General features: G+C 44.7%; 7 non-coding genes across 7 annotated transcripts; all 7 read left to right on the forward strand.

The window, feature by feature from the left end:
• Positions 1-8,205: 8,205 nt before the first annotated feature.
• Positions 8,206-8,299, forward strand: trnai-uau (transfer RNA isoleucine (anticodon UAU)). Its single transcript has 2 exons — positions 8,206-8,243; positions 8,264-8,299. It is a non-coding gene; the product is annotated as a tRNA-Ile (tRNA).
• Positions 8,300-9,441: 1,142 nt separating this feature from the next.
• trnai-uau (transfer RNA isoleucine (anticodon UAU)) lies at positions 9,442-9,535 on the forward strand. Its single transcript has 2 exons — positions 9,442-9,479; positions 9,500-9,535. It is a non-coding gene; the product is annotated as a tRNA-Ile (tRNA).
• Positions 9,536-10,688: 1,153 nt separating this feature from the next.
• Positions 10,689-10,782, forward strand: trnai-uau (transfer RNA isoleucine (anticodon UAU)). Its single transcript has 2 exons — positions 10,689-10,726; positions 10,747-10,782. It is a non-coding gene; the product is annotated as a tRNA-Ile (tRNA).
• Positions 10,783-11,916: 1,134 nt separating this feature from the next.
• On the forward strand, positions 11,917-12,010 carry trnai-uau (transfer RNA isoleucine (anticodon UAU)). Its single transcript has 2 exons — positions 11,917-11,954; positions 11,975-12,010. It is a non-coding gene; the product is annotated as a tRNA-Ile (tRNA).
• Positions 12,011-13,167: 1,157 nt separating this feature from the next.
• Positions 13,168-13,261, forward strand: trnai-uau (transfer RNA isoleucine (anticodon UAU)). The gene is made up of 2 exons: positions 13,168-13,205; positions 13,226-13,261. It is a non-coding gene; the product is annotated as a tRNA-Ile (tRNA).
• Positions 13,262-15,357: 2,096 nt separating this feature from the next.
• Positions 15,358-15,451, forward strand: trnai-uau (transfer RNA isoleucine (anticodon UAU)). The gene is made up of 2 exons: positions 15,358-15,395; positions 15,416-15,451. It is a non-coding gene; the product is annotated as a tRNA-Ile (tRNA).
• A 1,157-nt stretch (positions 15,452-16,608) lies between these two features.
• Positions 16,609-16,702, forward strand: trnai-uau (transfer RNA isoleucine (anticodon UAU)). Its single transcript has 2 exons — positions 16,609-16,646; positions 16,667-16,702. It is a non-coding gene; the product is annotated as a tRNA-Ile (tRNA).
• The last annotated feature ends 2,726 nt before the right edge of the window (positions 16,703-19,428 follow it).

The raw sequence follows: 19,428 nt of genomic DNA on the forward strand, positions 1-19,428 counted from the left end.
AACACAGAGCATGACAGATCCCTTAAACAACTGGGGGAAAGCAATGGCAGGGAAGAGTTTAAAGATGACATTGAAATCTTGTCAGTGTTGGCTGTGTAATTTCAGAGGGAAGTTGGAGCAAGCTTCATGTGTTCTATTTCATCCTTACTGACCGCCAGAGGCGGTGCTTTCAAGCACTGGATGATACATCTTGCGCATGCGCAGGTCGAGTGTTTATACCAACAACGTCACTCGTGACCCCCTGCTGACCCCGGAGAGCCTATATACTTCCGGCAATATCAGCAGGTCAGTCCTTTTCATCTTCTCGCTGCGCAAGGTAAGTTACTGCGTCTGCATATGAGACGAATTCTAAAACCAATTTTTACTTCATCGTTCGCTGCTGGTGGTCTCGCGACGTCCCGTCGAGGCTGCGAGCTGCTCGCCCTTCAGAGACTGCAACGAACTGCCGAGAGGTATGTAACCTTTTTTCTTTCCCTCGGCTGATGAAGTTTACTCCCAGCTGTTACAAGCGCCGGTCTAGGTAGCATGCTCGCTCCTTCTCCCGGTGCTGTGCGCTGCACGTGAGTAACAGTCTGTTTATAGTTGCATTGTTGGTGAAGGCTACATTGCTAGTCCTCTCCCGGCATCTGTAACCTGCCTATGTTAAGCGGCCAACTCGGTTGTGCCGGTTCTTTGATTTTGTTGCTGCTACTGTTCTGCCCCTCTCCTGGTGTAAGGCGGCGTTTGCGCCCCCCGCTCCCAGCACAGGTGGCCTATAGTGGTTGTCGGTGAAGGCTCCGTCTGCGGCTTCCCCTCCCAGCATCCATCTATAGCTAAAATAGAACTTGCACTAGCCCCTCTCCTGGTGTATGGCGGCCTTTGCGCCCCCCGCTCCCAGCACAGGTGGCCTAAAGTGGTTGTCAGTGAAGGCACCGTGTGCGGCTCCCGCTCCCGGCATCCGACTATAGACAGTGTATAATTACAGCTATTGCCCCTCTCCTGGTGCACGGCGGCGTGTGCGCCCCCCGCTCCCAGAACAGGCGGCCTATAGTTGATTGTTGGCGAAGGCACCGTTTACGGCTCCCTCTCCCAGCATTCATCTATAACTAAGAAGAAGACATATATGAATAAGAATTCATAAATACGTACTATCGTCAAATACACTGTGTGTGTGTGTATATATATATATATATATATAGAGCTAGAGGTGGTGCCGACATGGATCACAACCACTCCTGCTCGGCCTGTATGGCTCCTCTACAGCTTGAGGATGGCCATGATCTGTGTCCTTCGTGCCTCGGCCTCGGACATCTGAGGCAGGGTCTCTCAGACGAGTCCTGCATGAATTGTGGCATTTTGCCTCATGCTGTCAGGGCTGCAAGGCTGGCCGAGGTAGAGCGCCTGTTGGGCCCTCCCTTGTCTCCTCAGTTGACCCCTGACCAGCGGCTGGCCCCGTCTTTGTCTACCCGACCACGGCGTCGGCCTGCTGAGACTGCAGGCCCCACCTCCGGGAAGAGGGCCAAGGGGTCCGGGCTTACTTCTAGAGTGGATCAGCTGACAGCGGAGCTTGACAGCATGAAGTCCCTCCTCCTGGCTCTCCAGCCTGGGGCTGGAGCAACCCTGCCAGGTGCCCTTGTTCCTCCAGCGGCCTCCTTCGGGCCGGAGGAGGATGCGTTTTCCATAGCAGCTTCGGCTACTATGTTTCAGGACTACGCTTCGGACGTGCTCCTGGGAGACGAAGCCTCCCGTCCTTCTGCAGCGGGCTCCCTTTCTTCAGCCCGTGGCTCTGGGGGTGGTAGTGAGGACGGCTCTGTGGGAGCCGCCATCCGTACGGCTCTAGCCAGGCTACAGCTGGACGTGCCGCAGGCTCAGCCAGCTTCGGCCAGTGCCTTTTTCAGGCGCTCCTCAACCCCCGCTGAACTAACTGTACCTCCATCAGAAGAGTATCTGAGGGAATTACAGAAGTTCTGGAGGGACCCTAGGGCCCCTGCCCGTCCGACAGCTGATGCTCGGACCCTGGCAGCCATGCAGGACGCCTTCAAGTTCGGCCTGGACCGCATGCCAGCGGTTGAGCCCACTATAGCCGCCCTGATCGTCTCACCCAATGAGGCTCTGAGACAGGAGGCGAGGTGTCCTCGCCCCCAGTGCCGGGTTACGGATGAATTGCTGTCGAAGGCCTATGAGGCGGCAGCACGTATGGCTCGCATGGGTAATTCCATGTCCCACCTGCTGCTCGCCCTGTCGTCATCCCTGCAGGAGACTGAGCTGGACACTTCTGTCCACGGTATTACTGACGCCTCTCTACAGGCCTTTGCACTGATGTCCAGGGAGTTGGGACGAGTAATGGCTACTCTCGTACAGGTTCGCCGCCAGGTTTGGTTGGCGCAGTCCCCTCTCTCGGAGGCCTGCAGGAGAACCCTCCGCAGTGTTCCGGTGGAACCGGGGGAGCTGTTTGGTTCCGCGGCTCTGGAAGCCCTCGAGCGCACGGTCCAAGCTGGGAAGACCCGACAGCAGCTGTCTGAGCTTCACAGAAGCGCGCCGCCGCCTGGCAACCCTAGGGGTCGTCCAGCTGCCCCGCATCGCGGCACCCACTCACGGGCCAGGGGCCTCCTTCGGCCCCAGTACTCACGCCCACAGCCTGCTCAGCGGCAGGCGCAGCCCTTTCGGGCACCTGAGCGACTTTCCCCTGGGCGATCTCAGGTCTCACGTACCGACCGTCGTGCCCCTGGAGCCTCTAGAGGTCGGGGGGCCCGACGCTGAGGCCACGGGGCCGACCGTCGGCGTTTTTTCCCAGCAGCAGCTCAGCTACTGGGCTGCTTCCACCAGGGACCCGTGGGTTCTTTCCACCTTGACCCACGGGTACGAACTTCAGTTCCGACGTCGGCCCCCGATCCATGGCCGAGTCAGGATGACTGTCATCCGCGACCCGGCGAAAGCCCGAGCCCTCGCCCAGGGGCTGTACGTCCTCCTGGACAAGGGTGCCATCGACCCGGTAGACCCCCAGGTGCACCCCGGGGGGTTCTACTCGACTTACTTTCTGGTAGTAAAGAAAGATGGCGGATTCCGACCTATCCTCGACCTCAGGAACCTCAACAGGTTCCTGAAGGTCTTGAGGTTCCATATGTTGACCACTGCAGAGGTTCTGCGTACGGTCTCCAGAGGGGAGTGGTTTACCTCCATAGACCTGGAGGATGCCTACTTTCACGTTCCTGTGGCGCCACACCACCGGCAGTTTCTGCGATTCGCCTTTCAGGGGCGTCATTTCCAGTTCAGGGTGCTCCCGTTTGGTCTCTCCCTCTCCCCACGGGTGTTCACCAGGTGTGTGACGGCAGCCCTCTCGCGCCTACAGTCGCGGGGCATGAAGATCTTGCCGTATCTGGACGACTGGCTCGTCTGTGCGCCGTCCCAGTCTCAGGCGGCCCTCGACACGACGTGTCTTCTTTCCCATGTGGCCCGTTTGGGCCTCAGGGTGAATTTTACAAAGAGTGGCCTTGTCCCATCACAGAGCACAGTTTTTCTTGGGGTGACCCTCGATGCGGTCACCATGATGGCCTGCCCGTCGCCGCGGCGGGTGGACGACATCCTCCGCCACCTCCTCCCGTTTCGGGAAGGCAGGCGGTTCCACTACGTGAAGTTCCTACGCGTCCTGGGGAAACTGACAGCTGCGGCTGCTGTGGTCCCCTTAGGATTGCTGTCGCTGCGTCCCTTCCAGAGGTGGTTGCACAGCTTTCACCTGGACGCCAAGAGACACCGGCACAGGAGGCTCGCGGTGTCCCACCATTGCCTTCTTGCCCTGGCCCCGTGGAAGAAGCGCTCGTTTCTCCTCCAGGGCATGCCCATGGGCTCCATTGCATCCCTCTCGGGGTGGGGCGCCGTGTGGCAGAACCGGACAGCTCAGGGGCTGTGGCCGGCGCGGGACCGCTCACAGCACATCAACGCACTAGAGCTGCGGGCTGTACACAGAGTGTTGCAGGCTTTCCTCCCTTTCTTGAGGGGCCGACATGTACTAGTGCGGTCGGACAATGTTTCGGCCGTCTCCCACGTAAACCACCAAGGTGGCACCAGGTCTACACTGCTAGTGCAGGCATCCCGGGACCTCCTGCTGTGGGCAGCACCACGCTTAGCCAGCCTAAGGGCAATGTATTTGCCCGGGGAACGCAACCAGACGGCGGACTTGCTCTCCCGTGGCAAGCCTCCGCCGGGGGGTTGGCAGCTCCATCCGGAGGTGGTGCTCAATATCTGGGCCACCTTCGGCAGAGCAAACGTGGACCTCTTTGCCTCAGAAGAGTCGACCCATTGCCCCCTCTGGTTCTCCCTGACAGAGGAGAGCAGTCCCCTGGGACAGGATGCTCTGGCCCACGACTGGCTAGAGGTTCTCCTCTATGCTTTCCCGCCGATCCCTCTGATAGTCCCTACGCTACAGAGGGTCCTCCAGCAAGGCCACAGGCTGCTGTTGGTAGCCCCCTTTTGGCCAGGGAGGACGTGGTTTCCACTGCTGCACAGGCTCTGCAGCGGTTCCCCGTGGCGCCTCCCCGACAGGAGGGATCTCCTGTCTCAGTGGCAGGGTCAGATCTGGCATCCCGACCCGTCCCGCCTGCAGCTGTGGGTCTGGCCACTGCAGGGCCCGACCCGATGCTGACTGAGTGCTCTGGCGAGGTCTGCCATACCATCCTAAACGCGAGGGCGCCTTCTACCCGGGCGCTTTATGAACAGAGGTGGCGGCTGTTCACTACATGGTGCTTGGACAGGGGTGAGGACCCTGTGCACTGTCCTGTCCCTAGGATTCTGGAGTTCCTCCAGTCACTCCTGGATGACGGCCGGTCCCCCGCTACCCTGAGGGTGTATGTGGCGGCCATTTCCTCTCGGCATGCTCGAGTGGATAACGGCACGGTGGGAAACCACAGGTTGGTGTCCCTTTTCCTGAAAGGTGCGCGGCGGCTGCGCCCCCCACGAGTGCGGCGCACCCCGCCATGGGATCTGCACCTGGTGCTCGGCGCCCTGTGCGCGCCTCCCTTTGAACCCCTTGGTCAGGCAGGGCTGAGGTGGGTCTCCGCTAAGACCGCCTTTCTACTCGCTATCGCGTCAGCGAAGCGCGTCGGGGAGCTGCATGCTCTGTCGGTGAGCGACTCCTGCATGAGGTGGAACTCGGATGGCTCAGGGGTTTCCCTATGGCCGAACCCCGCTTTTCTCCCGAAGGTGCTGTCTCCATCTAACCTCAACAGACCTATCCACCTGGCACAGTTTGTTCCCCCGGAGGGGGAGGACAGGTTACGCCTACTGTGCCCTGTGCGGGCTCTGAGAGCCTACGTGGCCGCGACTGCCGGTATCAGGCAGTCGGACCAGCTCTTCCTCTGCTACGGTGGCCCTCGGAGAGGCTGTGCGCTCTCTAAACAGCGACTGTCTCACTGGGTGGTGGACGCCATCACCCAGGCATATGAGGGAAGTGGGCGCCCCCAGCCAGCTGGGGTGAGCGGCCACTCCACCAGAGCTGTCTCGACCTCATGGGCAGCCCTACGGGGCGTTCCCCTGGAAGACATCTGTGAGGCAGCGTCATGGGTGTCACCGAGTACCTTCTCCAGGTTCTATCGGGTGAATGTTGCAACTCCCAACCCGTTGGCTGTGGTCCTGCTGCCCGACTCTGCTGCTTCCTCTCAATAAAGTGAGTAGGTGCTGGATTCCTCGTGACTTTTCTGGTATTAGTCATCCAGTGCTTGAAAGCACCGCCTCTGGCGGTCAGTAAGGATGAACTAGAACGAAAGTTACGTATGTAACTACGGTTCTGTGAATCCTGGATGACCGCCAGAGCGTTCTGTCACTCAGAATCCTCGTATACTCGCGAGAAGATTCTGTAAGGACTATAAGTATATAGGCTCTCCGGGGTCAGCAGGGGGTCACGAGTGACGTTGTTGGTATAAACACTCGACCTGCGCATGCGCAAGATGTATCATCCAGTGCTTGAAAGCACCGCCTCTGGCGGTCATCCAGGATTCATAGCACCGTGGTTACTTTCGTTTTGTCATATGTTGCAGAAACTTAATCATGCATCCAAAGCAATCTCACACTGGCGCAATCGGTCAGCGCGCGGTACTTATAAGACAGTACGTTGTAGAGCAATGCCGAGGTTGTGAGTTCAAGCCTCACCTGGAGCATATTTAGCTTATTGACTTCTTAAAGCTTTGATATTAGAGCTGGACAGAAACATTGATGATTATAATGTGTGATTAGAAGCCAACTGGGTAAGCTAAGGGCACAGTTAAACTATAAAGACAAGGGTGAACACATGTCTTCTTAAAATACAATATATAGTAATGTGTACAAACCATCTAATGAAGATTAGAAACATAAAGAAAGATTTGGGTAAATATATGCTCCAAGAGAATTAACACAACGTACAATCTGCCCTTTGCTTATGACAAAAAAGATCCCACCTGACTAATAGACGGTGAACACCTGTGTAGTCTCATTTTCGAATTTGATTTATAATTAGTAGAAGCAGGGTGATAATGTTTATTTGACTGTTTTAAGAGGTCTGAATGAAATTTCTGTAGTTTTTGCCTTTTTTACGTATATTCTCAAGATTAAAATGTTCTGATTTGATATAGTAAACTTGTCTGTGTCCTTTTATTTACTTATTTTATTCTTGTCATGATTCAAAGCTGGTGACAGGAGGAAATGGGACCCAACTACAAGACTTACAGGCAAAAGAAACAGCATCTTTATTGATATAAACTAAAGATGCTGCTTAGGCAGGAAAACCAAGAAACTAAACAGGATTAATAAGATAACAAAGTACAATGACAGCAGACAGACTGAACAACTCTGACAGTGGTGCGCAATCACAAAGAGAATAATCACAAGGATCTAGTGAAATGCAAAAGAAACCTAATTTATACTGAGGGAGCAAATGACTAATGAATGGACAGGTGGTGGTGATGAGCTAAATGAAGGCGTAAAACAATAACAGGAAATAAGCTTTAAAGAAAGAACAAGGGATCAGGCTTGACATAATAAAACCAGAAGCAAGATCAACCACGACATTGACTAAAGCAGAACATGTGATAGAAATCAGAATGATAAAATACAGAACCAAAAACACAGAGCATGACAGATCCCTTAAACAACTGGGGGAAAGCAATGGCAGGGAAGAGTTTAAAGATTACATTGAAATCTTGTCAGCGTTGGCTGTGTAATTTCAGAGGGAAGTAGGAGCAAGCTTCATGTGTTTTGTCATATGTTGCAGAAACTTAAAGGGGAACTCCGGGGCATTTGAAGCGTGTTTCCATTGCTAGAGGTTGTCAAATACTGATAGTAGGACACAGACAGGTGCAAATCTGCGCTCCCTGTGTGAAGATCGCTCTGTCCGCACAGCATGTCATGCGAGGCTAATACGTGGTGGCTAAGGGGCAAGCGCTAACCCTTCCACGTAAAACAACAACTTGCACACTGCAGAAACGTCACACCACTTTATAACCCATCCGACAATAAAGTCACAAGCCTTACCATCAAAACCATATGCATGGTTCTCACATTACTGGCATGGGGACGTTACAAAACAACTTTATAAACAGCATGTCACTCACCGGCTGGTTGTAGGCTCGCGCATGTGAAAGCCCAGAAGAGTCGATAGAGAATAATCCCATATACAAAACAATTATATTCTCTAGAAAAACTACGTTCAAGTATTTAAAACATTACAACAATACATGCCCAGTAATATTCTTGTAATGTTTTAAATACTTGAACGCAGTTTTTCTAGAGAATATAATTGTTTTGTATATGGGATTATTCTCCATCGACTCTTTTGGGCTTTCACATGCGCGAGCCTACAACCAGCCGGTGAGTGACATGCTGTTTATAAAGTTGTTTTGTAACGTCCCCATGCCAGTAATGTGAGAACCATGCATATGGTTTTGATGGTAAGGCTTGTGACTTTATTGTCGGATGGTTTATAAAGTGGTGTGAGGTTTCTGCAGTGTGCAAGTTGTTGTTTTACGTGGAAGGGTTAGCGCTTGCCCCTTAGCCACCACGTATTAGCCTCGCATGACAGGGTGTGCGGACAGAGCGATCTTCACACAGGGAGCGCAGATGTGCACCTCTCTGTGTCCTACTATCAGTATTTGACAACCTCTAGCAATGGAAACACGCTTCAAATGCCCCGGAGTTCCCCTTTAATCATGCATCCAAAGCAATCTCACACTTAACTTGTATATGATAGCATAAAGTAAAGCTCCAGTGGCGCAATCGGTCAGCGCGCGGTACTTATAAGACAGTACGTTGTAGAGCAATGCCGAGGTTGTGAGTTCGAGCCTCACCTGGAGCATATCTATCTTATTGAATTCTTAAAGGTTTGATATTAGAGCTGGGCAGAAACATTGATGATTATAATGTGTGATTAGAAGCCAACTGGGTAAGCTTAGGGCACAGTTAAACTATAGAGATAAGGGTTAACACATGTGTTCTTAAAATACAATATATAGTAGTGTATACAAATCAAATAATGAAGATTAGAAACATGAAGAAAGATTTGGGCAAATATATGCTCCAAGAGAATTAACAAAACGTACAATCTGCCCTTTGCTTATAACTAAACAGATCCCACTTGACTAACAGACGGTGAACACCTTTGTAGTCTCATTTTCGAATTTGATTTATAATTATAAGTAGAAGCAGGGTGATAAAGTTTATTTGACTGTTTGAAGAGGTCTGAATGAAATTTCTGTAGTTTTTGCCTTTTTTATATATATTCTCAAGATTAAAATGTTCTGATTTGATATATTAAACTTGTCTGTGTCCTTTTATTTTTGTCATGATTCAAAGCTGGTGACAGGAGGAAATGGGACCCAACTACAAGACTTACAGGCAAAAGAAACAGCGTCTTTATTGATATAAACTAAAGATGCTGCTTAGGCAGGAAAACCAAGAAAATAAACAGGATTAATAAGAAAACAAAGTACAATGACAGCACACAACAGACTGAACAACTGACAGAGGTGCGCAATCACAAAGAGAATAATCACAAGGATCTAGTGAAATGCAAAAGAAACCTAATTTATACTGAGGGAGCAAATGACTAATGAATGGACAGGTGGTGGTGATGAGCTAAATGAAGGCGTAAAACAAGAACAGGAAGTCAGCTTAAAAGAAAGCACAAGGGATCAGACTTGACATAATAAAACCAGAAGCAAGATCAACCACAACATTGACTAAAGCAGAACGTGATAGAAATCAGAATGATAAAATACAGAACCAAAAACACAGAGCATGACAGATCCCTTAAACAACTGGGGGAAAGCAATGGCAGGGAAGAGTTTAAAGATTACATTGAAGTCTTGTCAGCGTTGGCTGTGTAATTTCAGAGGGAAGTTGGAGCAAGCTTCGTGTGTTTTGTCATATGTTGCAGAAACTTAATCATGCATCCAAAGCAATCTCACACTTAACTTGTATATGGTAGCATGAAGAAAAGCTCCAGTGGCGCAATCGGTCAGCGCGCGGTACTTATAAGACAGTACGTTGTAGAGCAATGCCGAGGTTGTGAGTTCAAGCCTCACCTGGAGCATATCTATCTTATTGACTTCTTAAAGCTTTGATATTAGAGCTGGGCAGAAACATTGCTGATTATAATGTGTGATTAGAAGCCAACTGGGTAAGCTAAGGGCACAGTTAAACTATAGAGACAAGGGTGAACACATGTGTTCTTAAAATACAATATATAGTAATGTGTACAAACCAAAAAATGAAGATTAGAAACATGAAGAAAGATTTGGGCAAATACATGCTCCAAGAGAATTAACACAACGTACAATCTGCCCTTTGCTTATAACTAAACAGATCCCACTTGACTAACAGACGGTGAACACCTTTGTAGTCTCATTTTCGAATTTGATTTATAATTAGTAGAAGCAGGGTGATAAAGTTTATTTGACTGTTATAAGAGGTCTGAATGAAATTTCTGTAGTTTTTGCCTTTTTTACGTATATTCTCAAGATTAAAATGTTCTGATTTGATATAGTAAACTTGTCTGTGTCCTTTTATTTACTTATTTTATTCTTGTCATGATTCAAAGCTGGTGACAGGAGGAAATGGGACCCAACTACAAGACTTACAGGCAAAAGAAACAGCATCTTTATTGATATAAACTAAAGATGCTGCTTAGGCAGGAAAACCAAGAAACTAAACAGGATTAATAAGATAACAAAGTACAATGACAGCAGACAGACTGAACAACTCTGACAGTGGTGCGCAATCACAAAGAGAATAATCACAAGGATCTAGTGAAATGCAAAAGAAACCTAATTTATACTGAGGGAGCAAATGACTAATGAATGGACAGGTGGTGGTGATGAGCTAAATGAAGGCGTAAAACAATAACAGGAAATAAGCTTTAAAGAAAGCACAAGGGATCAGGCTTGACATAATAAAACCAGAAGCAAGATCAACCACGACATTGACTAAAGCAGAACATGTGATAGAAATCAGAATGATAAAATACAGAACCAAAAACACAGAGCATGACAGATCCCTTAAACAACTGGGGGAAAGCAATGGCAGGGAAGAGTTTAAAGATTACATTGAAATCTTGTCAGTGTTGGCTGTGTAATTTCAGAGGGAAGTAGGAGCAAGCTTCATGTGTTTTGTCATATGTTGCAAAAACTTAATCATGCATCCAAAGCAATCTCACACTTAACTTGTATATGATAGCGTAAACAGAAGCTCCAGTGGCGCAATCGGTCAGCGCGCGGTACATATAAGACAGTACGTTGTAGAGCAATGCTGAGGTTGTGAGTTCGAGCCTCACCTGGAGCATTACTGTACTTTAGGCACAACCATTCACGTTGCTTTATATTTCAGCTCTGCAGAATTTAGATGGAATCTAAATTATGACAGCTCCTGAGACATCCAGCCAAATATTCCTCAAATGTGCTTTGCCATCTTGCAAACGTGTCTTTTGCAACCGGAAGCTGTCCATGATTGGATGAATGTGTGTTTGTGTAATATGCTCCAAGAGAATTAACACAACGTACAATCTACCCTTTGCTTATAACTAAACAGATCCCACTTGACCAACAGACGGTGAACACCTTTGTAGTCTCATTTTCGAATTTGATTTATAATTAGGAGCAGAAGCAGGGTGATAAAGTTTATTTGACTGTTTTAAGAGGTCTGAATGAAATTTCTGTAGTTTTTGCCTTTTTTTTAATAGATTCTCAAGATTAAAATGTTCTGATTTGATATATTATACTTGTCTGTGTGCTTTTATTTACTTATTTTATTCTTGTCATTATTCAAAGCTGGTGACAGGAGGAAATGGGGCCCAACTACAAGACTTACAGGCAAAGGAAACAGCGTCTTTATTGATATAAACTAAAGATGCTGCTTAGGCAGGAAAACCAAGAAACTAAACAGGATTAATAAGAAAACAAAGTACAGTGACAGCAGACAACAGACTGAACAACTCTGACAGAGGTGCACAATCACAAAGAGAATAATCACAAGGATCTAGTGAAATGCAAAAGAAACCTAATTTATACTGAGGGAGCAAATGACTAATGAATGGACAGGTGGTGGTGATGAGCTAAATGAAGGCGTAAAACAAGAACAGTAGGTAAGCTTTAAAGAAAGCACAAGGGATCAGGCTTGACATAATAAAACCAGAAGCAAGATCAACCACAACATTGACTAAAGCAGAACATGTGATAGAAATCAGAATGATAAAATACAGAACCAAAAACACAGAGCATGACCGATCCCTTAAACAACTGGGGGAAAGCAATGGCAGGGAAGAGTTTAAAGATTACATTGAAATCTTGTCAGCGTTGGCTGTGTAATTTCAGAGGGAAGTAGGAGCAAGCTTCGTTTGTTTTGTCATATGTTGCAGAAACTTAATCATGCATCCAAAGCAATCTCACACTTAACTTGTATATGATAGCATAAAGTAAAGCTCCAGTGGTGCAATCGGTCAGCGCGCGGTACTTATAAGACAGTACGTTGTAGAGCAATGCCGAGGTTGTGAGTTCAAGCCTCACCTGGAGCATATCTAGCTTATTGACTTCTTAAAGCTTTGATATTAGAGCTGGACAGAAACATTGCTGATTATAATGTGTGATTAGAAGCCAACTGGGTAAGATTAGGGCACAGTTAAACTATAGAGATAAGGGTTAACACATGTGTTCTTAAAATACAATATATAGTAATGTGTACAAACCAAATAATGAAGATTAGAAACATGAAGAAAGATTTGGGCAAATATATGCTCCAAGAGAATTAACACAACGTACAATCTGCCCTTTGCTTATAACTAAACAGATCCCACTTGACTAACAGACGGTGAACACCTTTGTAGTCTCATTTTCGAATTTGATTTATAATTAGTAGAAGCAGGGTGATAAAGTTTATTTGACTGTTTTAAGAAGTCTGAATGAAATTTCTGTAGTTTTTGCCTTTTTTACGTATATTCTCAAGATTAAAATGTTCTGATTTGATATATTAAACTTGTCTGTGTCCTTTTATTTACTTATTTTATTCTTGTCATGATTCAAAGCTGGTGACAGGAGGAAATGGGGCCCAACTACAAGACTTACAGGCAAAAGAAACAGCATCTTTATTGATATAAACTAAAGATGCTGCTTAGGCAGGAAAACCAAGAAACTAAACAGGATCAATAAGATAACAAAGTACAATGACAGCAGATAACAGACTGAACAACTCTGACAGTGGTGCGCAATCACAAAGAGAATAATCACAAGGATCTAGTGAAATGCAAAAGAAACCTAATTTATACTGAGGGAGCAAATGACTAATGAATGGACAGGTGGTGGTGATGAGCTAAATGAAGGCGTAAAACAATAACAGGAAATAAGCTTTAAAAGAAAGCACAAGGGATCAGACTTGACATAATAAAACCAGAAGCAAGATCAACCACAACATTGACTAAAGCAGAACATGTGATAGAAATCAGAATGATAAAATACAGAACCAAAAACACAGAGCATGACAGATCCCTTAAACAACTGGGGGAAAGCAATGGCAGGGAAGAGTTTAAAGATTACATTGAAATCTTGTCAGCGTTGGCTGTGTAATTTCAGAGGGAAGTAGGAGCAAGCTTCGTGTGTTTTGTCATATGTTGCAGAAACTTAATCATGCATCCAAAGCAATCTCACACTTAACTTGTATATGATAGCATAAAGAAAAGCTCCAGTGGCGCAATCGGTCAGCGCGCGGTACTTATAAGACAGTACGTTGTAGAGCAATGCCGAGGTTGTGAGTTTAAGCCTCACCTGGAGCATATCTAGCTTATTGAGTTCCTAGAGCTGGGCAGAAACATTGTTGATTATAATGTGTGAATAAGCTAAGCTAAGGGCACAGTTAAACTATAGAGATAAGGGTGAATACATGTGTTCTTAAAATACAATATATAGTAATGTGTACAAACCAAATAATGAAGATTAGAAAGATTTGGGTAAATATATGCTCCAAGAGAATAAACACAATGTACAATCTGCACAGATCAGTGTGTGGATGCAAAACAATTTCCTCCAGCTAAACTCAGACAAAACTGAAATCATTGTCTGTGGCCCACAGAAACAAAGAGAAAGTGTTATCAGTCACCTTGAGACTCTCTCTCTAAAACCTAACTATCAAGTTAGAAATCTCGGGGTAATATTGGATTCAGACCTGAACTTTAACAGCCACATTAAATCAGTAACATCAGCAGCTTTTTACCATCTAAAAAACATTGCCAGAATCAAAGGAATAGTGTCTAAACCAGACTTAGAAAGACTAATCCATGCGTTTGTCTCCAGCAGGTTGGACTACTGTAACGGCCTGCTCACTGGGCTCTCTAAACGGGCTGTAAGACAGCTGCAGTACATCCAGAACGCTGCTGCTCGAGTCCTGACTAGAACCAGGAAATACGACCACATTAGCCCAGTGCTCAGGTCTCTGCACTGGCTTCCTGTCGCTCAGAGAATAGACTTTAAAACAGCTCTGCTTGTGTACAAGTCTCTTCACGGTCAAGCGCCAAAGTACATCTCTGACATGTTAAAGCCATATGAACCAACTCGGGCTCTGAGAACCTCAGGGAGGGGTCTCCTGCTGGTGCCCAGAGTCAGGACTAAACAAGGTGAGGCTGCGTTTCAGTTTTATGCCCCTAAAATCTGGAACAGTCTTCCAGAAGATGTGAGACAGGCCTCAACTCTGACAATGTTTAAATCCAGGCTGAAAACAGTTCTATTTAGCTGGGCATATGACACCTGAAAGTATTTTATCTGCACTCTTTGCTTTTTAATTAATTAATGATTATTTTAATGGGTTTTTAATATATATATATATATATATATATATATATATATATATATCTTTTTTTATTTTTATTTTTTTATTTCTTTTTAATGATTTTATTGCCTTCTTGGGATTTTATGTAGCTGTGAAGCACTTTGAATTGCCCTGTGTATGAATTGTGCTCTATAAATAAAATTGCCTTGCCTTGCCTTTACTTATAACTAAACAGATCCCACAGAACACCTTTGTAGTCTCATTTTCGAATTTGATTTATAATTAGGAGTAGAAGCAGGGTGATAAAGTTTATTTGACTGTTTTAAGAAGTCTGAATGAAATTTCTGTAGTTTTTGCCTTTTTTTAAAATATATTTTTAAGATTAAAATGTTCTGATTTGATATGTTAAACTTGTCTGTGTCCTTTTATTTACTTATTTTATTCTTGTCATGATTCAAAGCTGGTGCTTGGACGAAATGGGGTCCAACTACAAGACTTACAGGCAAAGGAAACAGCGTCTTTATTGATATAAACTAAAGATGCTGCTCAGGCAGGAAAACCAAGAAACTAAACAGGATTAATAAGAAAACAAAGTACAGTGACAGCAGACAACAGACTGAACAACTGACAGAGGTGCGCAATCACAAAGAGAATAATCACAAGGATCTAGTGAAATGCAAAAGAAACCTAATTTATACTGAGGGAGCAAATGACTAATAAATGGACAGGTGGTGGTGATGAGCTAAATGAAGGCGTAAAACAAGAACAGTAGGTAAGCTTTAAAGAAAGCACAAGGGATCAGGCTTGACATAATAAAACCAGAAGCAAGATCAACCACAACATTGACTAAAGCAGAACATGTGATAGAAATCAGAATGATAAAATACAGAACCAAAAACACAGAGCATGACAGATCCCTTAAACAACTGGGGGAAAGCAATGGCAGGGAAGAGTTTAAAGATTACATTGAAATCTTGTCAGCGTTGGCTGTGTAATTTCAGAGGGAAGTAGGAGCAAGCTTCATGTGTTTTGTCTAATGTTTCAGAAACTTAATCATGCATCCAAAACAATCTCACACTTAACTTGTATATGATAGCATAAAGAAAAGCTCCAGTGGCGCAATCGGTCAGCGCGCGGTACTTATAAGACAGTACGTTGTAGAGCAATGCCGAGGTTGTGAGTTCAAGCCTCACCTGGAGCATATCTAGCTTATTGACTTCTTAAAGCTTTGATATTAGAGCTGGACAGAAACATTGATGATTATAATGTGTGATTAGAAGCCAACTGGGTAAGCTAAGGGCACAGTTAAACTATAGAGACAAGGGTGAACACATGTGTTCTTAAAATACAATATATAGTAGTGTATACAAATCAAATAATGAAGATTAGAAGCATGAAGAAAGATTTGGGAAAATATATGCTCCAAGAGAATTAACAAAACGTACAATCTGCCCTTTGCTTATAACTAAACAGATCCCACTTGACTAACAGACGGTGAACACCTTTGTAGTCTCATTTTCGAATTTGATTTATAATTAGGAGTAGAAGCAGGGTGATAAAGTTTATTTGACTGTTTTAAGAGGTCTGAATGAAATTTCTGTAGTTTTTGCCTTTTTTATGTATATTCTCAAGATTAAAATGTTCCGATTTGATATATTAAACTTGTCTGTGTCCTTTTATTTACTTATTTTATTCTTGTCATGATTCAAAGCTGGTGCTAGGAGGAAATGGGGCCCAACTACAAGACTTACAGGCAAAAGAAACAGCATCTTTATTGATATAAACTAAAGATGCTGCTTAGGCAGGAAAACCAAGAAACTAAACAGGATCAATAAGAAAACAAAGTACAATGACAGCAGACAACAGACTGAACAACTGACAGAGGTGCACAATCACAAAGAGAATAATCACAAGGATCTAGTGAAATGCAAAAGAAACCTAATTTATACTGAGGGAGCAAATGACTAATAAATGGACAGGTGGTGGTGATGAGCTAAATGAAGGCGTAAAACAAGAACAGGAAGTCAGCTTAAAAGAAAGCACAAGGGATCAGACTTGACATAATAAAACCAGAAGCAAGATCAACCACAACATTGACTAAAGCAGAACATGTGATAGAAATCAGAATGATAAAATACAGAACCAAAAACACAGAGCATGACAGATCCCTTAAACAACTCGGGGAAAGCAATGGCAGGGAAGAGTTTAAGGATTACATTGAAATCTTGTCATTGTTGGCTGTGTAATTTCAGAGGGAAGTAGGAGCAAGCTTCGTGTGTTTTGTCATATGTTGCAGAAACTTAATCATGCATCCAAAGCAATCTCACACTTAACTTGTATATGATAGCATAAAGAAAAGCTCCAGTGGCGCAATCGGTCAGCGTGCGGTACTTATAAGACAGTACGTTGTAGAGCAATGCCGAGGTTGTGAGTTCAAGCTTCACCTGGAGCATATTTAGCTTATTGAGTTCCTAAAGCTTTGATATTAGAGCTGGACAGAAACATTGATGATTATAATGTGTGATTAGAAGCCAACTGGGTAAACTAAGACATACACGGGGAGAACATTCAAACTCCACACAGAAAGGGCCCAGCCGGGAGTCAAACCTGGAACCTATATGCTGTGAGGCGATGGTGCTAACCACCACACCACCGTGCAGCCAGCAGTAAAACCAAGAAACTAAACAGGATTAAAAAGAAAACAAAGTACAATGACAGCAGACAACAGACTGAACAACTGACAGAGGTGCGCAATCATAAAGAGAATAATCACAAGGATCTAGTGAAATGCAAAAGAAACCTAATTTATACTGAGGGAGCAAATGACTAATGAATGGACAGGTGGTGGTGATGAGCTAAATGAAGGCGTAAAACAAGAACAGTAGGTAAGCTTTAAAGAAAGCACAAGGGATCAGGCTTGACATAATAAAACCAGAAGCAAGATCAACCACAACATTGACTAAAGCAGAACATGTGATAGAAATCAGAATGATAAAATACAGAACCAAAAACACAGAGCATGACAGATCCCTTAAACAACTGGGGGAAAGCAATGGCAGGGAAGAGTTTAAAGATGACATTGAAATCTTAAAAAAGTTTGTTTAGGAGCGCTTCCTGGATTCAAAAAAAGGTTTGGTTGAGGTGCTCTCTGGATAGGGAAAAACTGAAGATGCAGAAACTGAAGGAAATCCAAGGCACTCTCCTTAAGAGAAAGTTAAAAAGCCTTTATTGTGATGGCTTGGTCATCACAATAAAGTCATTCGGCAGTCATGCCTTCTTCAGGGAGTCAAACAGTGGTCATTCTGAAACAGATGCTTTTAAAATAATAAACAACCAATCAGAAGCTTACACATCGCAAAGATCCGGTGACAAGCTGTCGTTACATTAAGTGTCCAGCAGGTGTCCTTATCCCATACTAAGACAACAAGACATGATGAGTCAATTTCTCAGAGAAAACAATGGAATGTCAGAACATACCAGCACTTGCATAAAGTGTCAACATTATAGTATTCTTTCTAGATTATAAATCCTAAAAAAGCAATAAGGTAAACAAGGTGGGTCAAAGAGAGCTTGAATCTTCTGCCAATAGTAGAGTAACAGACAGAAAAAAACAAACAGAAAAAACAAAAAACAAAAAACAAGGGTCAATCAAAGGAATACTCTGAAATCCAGGTCCTCATTCAGACCTGGATATTTTGTAGCTTGCAATTTGTATATCCAAAACGTTTCTCTTTGATTTAGTTGCCTCTGTCGATCACCTTTTCTTAATGAGAGTGGGATGTGATCTATTCCACAGGCCTGTAGCATGGATGGGTCATTATTATGGCACTCTGTGTAGTGTCTCGCCATTGGGTAATTGATGTTACCTGTGCGGATGGCATATTTGTGTTCGGCAAGTCTGTCTTGCAGGCGTCGTTTGGTTCTGCCCACATAGAACACTTTGCACACAGGACACTCCAATCTGTAGATGATGAAGGTGCTTTTACAATTGATGAAGTGGTTAATTGTGAAATGTCTTTGTTGGATCACATCTTGGAAAGTCTTAGTTTGCACTACATTGGTACAGTGGTTACAGTGATGACACTTATAGCAACCTTTGGGCCTGTTGTTCAACCATTTTTGCTTGGTGTCTGGTTTGAGATAGCTATGCACCAATTTGTCTTGCAGCGTTGGGCATCTTCTGAAACTCACCAGGGGGGGCTCAGGGAAAATCTGGCTCAATTGATCATCACTTTCTATAATGCCCCAGTTCTTCTGAATGATTTTTTTAATTTGCTCAGCCTCTGTGCTGTACCTCGTGACAAAAACTGGTCTGTCTTTGGTCTCTTTATCAGTATTTCTTTTTAGCAGTGAGGTTCTGTCTGTGTGTATTGCTCTACTGTATGCCTTTTGGAGGGTAGAGTCATTGTAACCCCGTTCTACAAATCTTGTCCGCATTTCATCAGATTTGTTTTCAAAATCCTGGTCTTGATCACAGATCCTTCTAATCCGTTGGAACTGTCCATGAGGTACATTGTCTTTCAGCCACTTAGGATGAAAACTTCTGCCATGTAGAATGGTGTTTGTCGGTTGGCTTCCGGTACACTGAGGTGTGTAATGCACCTTCCTCATCTTTGGTGATGGTAAGGTCAAGAAAATTAAACGACTCATTACTGTACTCCAAAGATAACTTAATATTAGAGTTGATGTTGTTTAAAAATGCATGCAATTCTTTCAACTCATTCTCTGACCCTGACCAAAATAAACACAAATCATCGATATAACGCCCATACCAGACTATATACTTATGAAACATGTTAAAATGCCCATTTAACACAAAGTCATCTTCCCATTTACCCAAGAACAACCCTGAATAGGAGGGACTGTAACATGCCCCCATGGCACACCCTTTTGTCTGTTTAAAAATCTTGTCCTGAAAGATGAAAATATTGTTGGTTAAAGTCCATTCTGTTAGTTTAAGTAAAAAGTCCGTGGGTGGCAAATCTGATGCTGGTCGTACTCTTAAGTAATGTGACAGAGCTGTAAGACCCTGTTGATGATCAATGTTTGTGTATAATGCTTCCACATCCATTGTGACCAGGAATGTGTCAGGCCCAATATATTTGTAGTTCTTTGATTTTGTTTAAAACATCTGTAGTATCTTGTACATATGCTGGAAGTGAAGGTAAAAATGGTTTG

The sequence above is a fragment of the Odontesthes bonariensis genome, chromosome 2, assembly GCF_027942865.1.
Source record: "Odontesthes bonariensis isolate fOdoBon6 chromosome 2, fOdoBon6.hap1, whole genome shotgun sequence".
Classification (NCBI taxonomy): Eukaryota; Metazoa; Chordata; class Actinopteri; order Atheriniformes; family Atherinopsidae; genus Odontesthes; species Odontesthes bonariensis.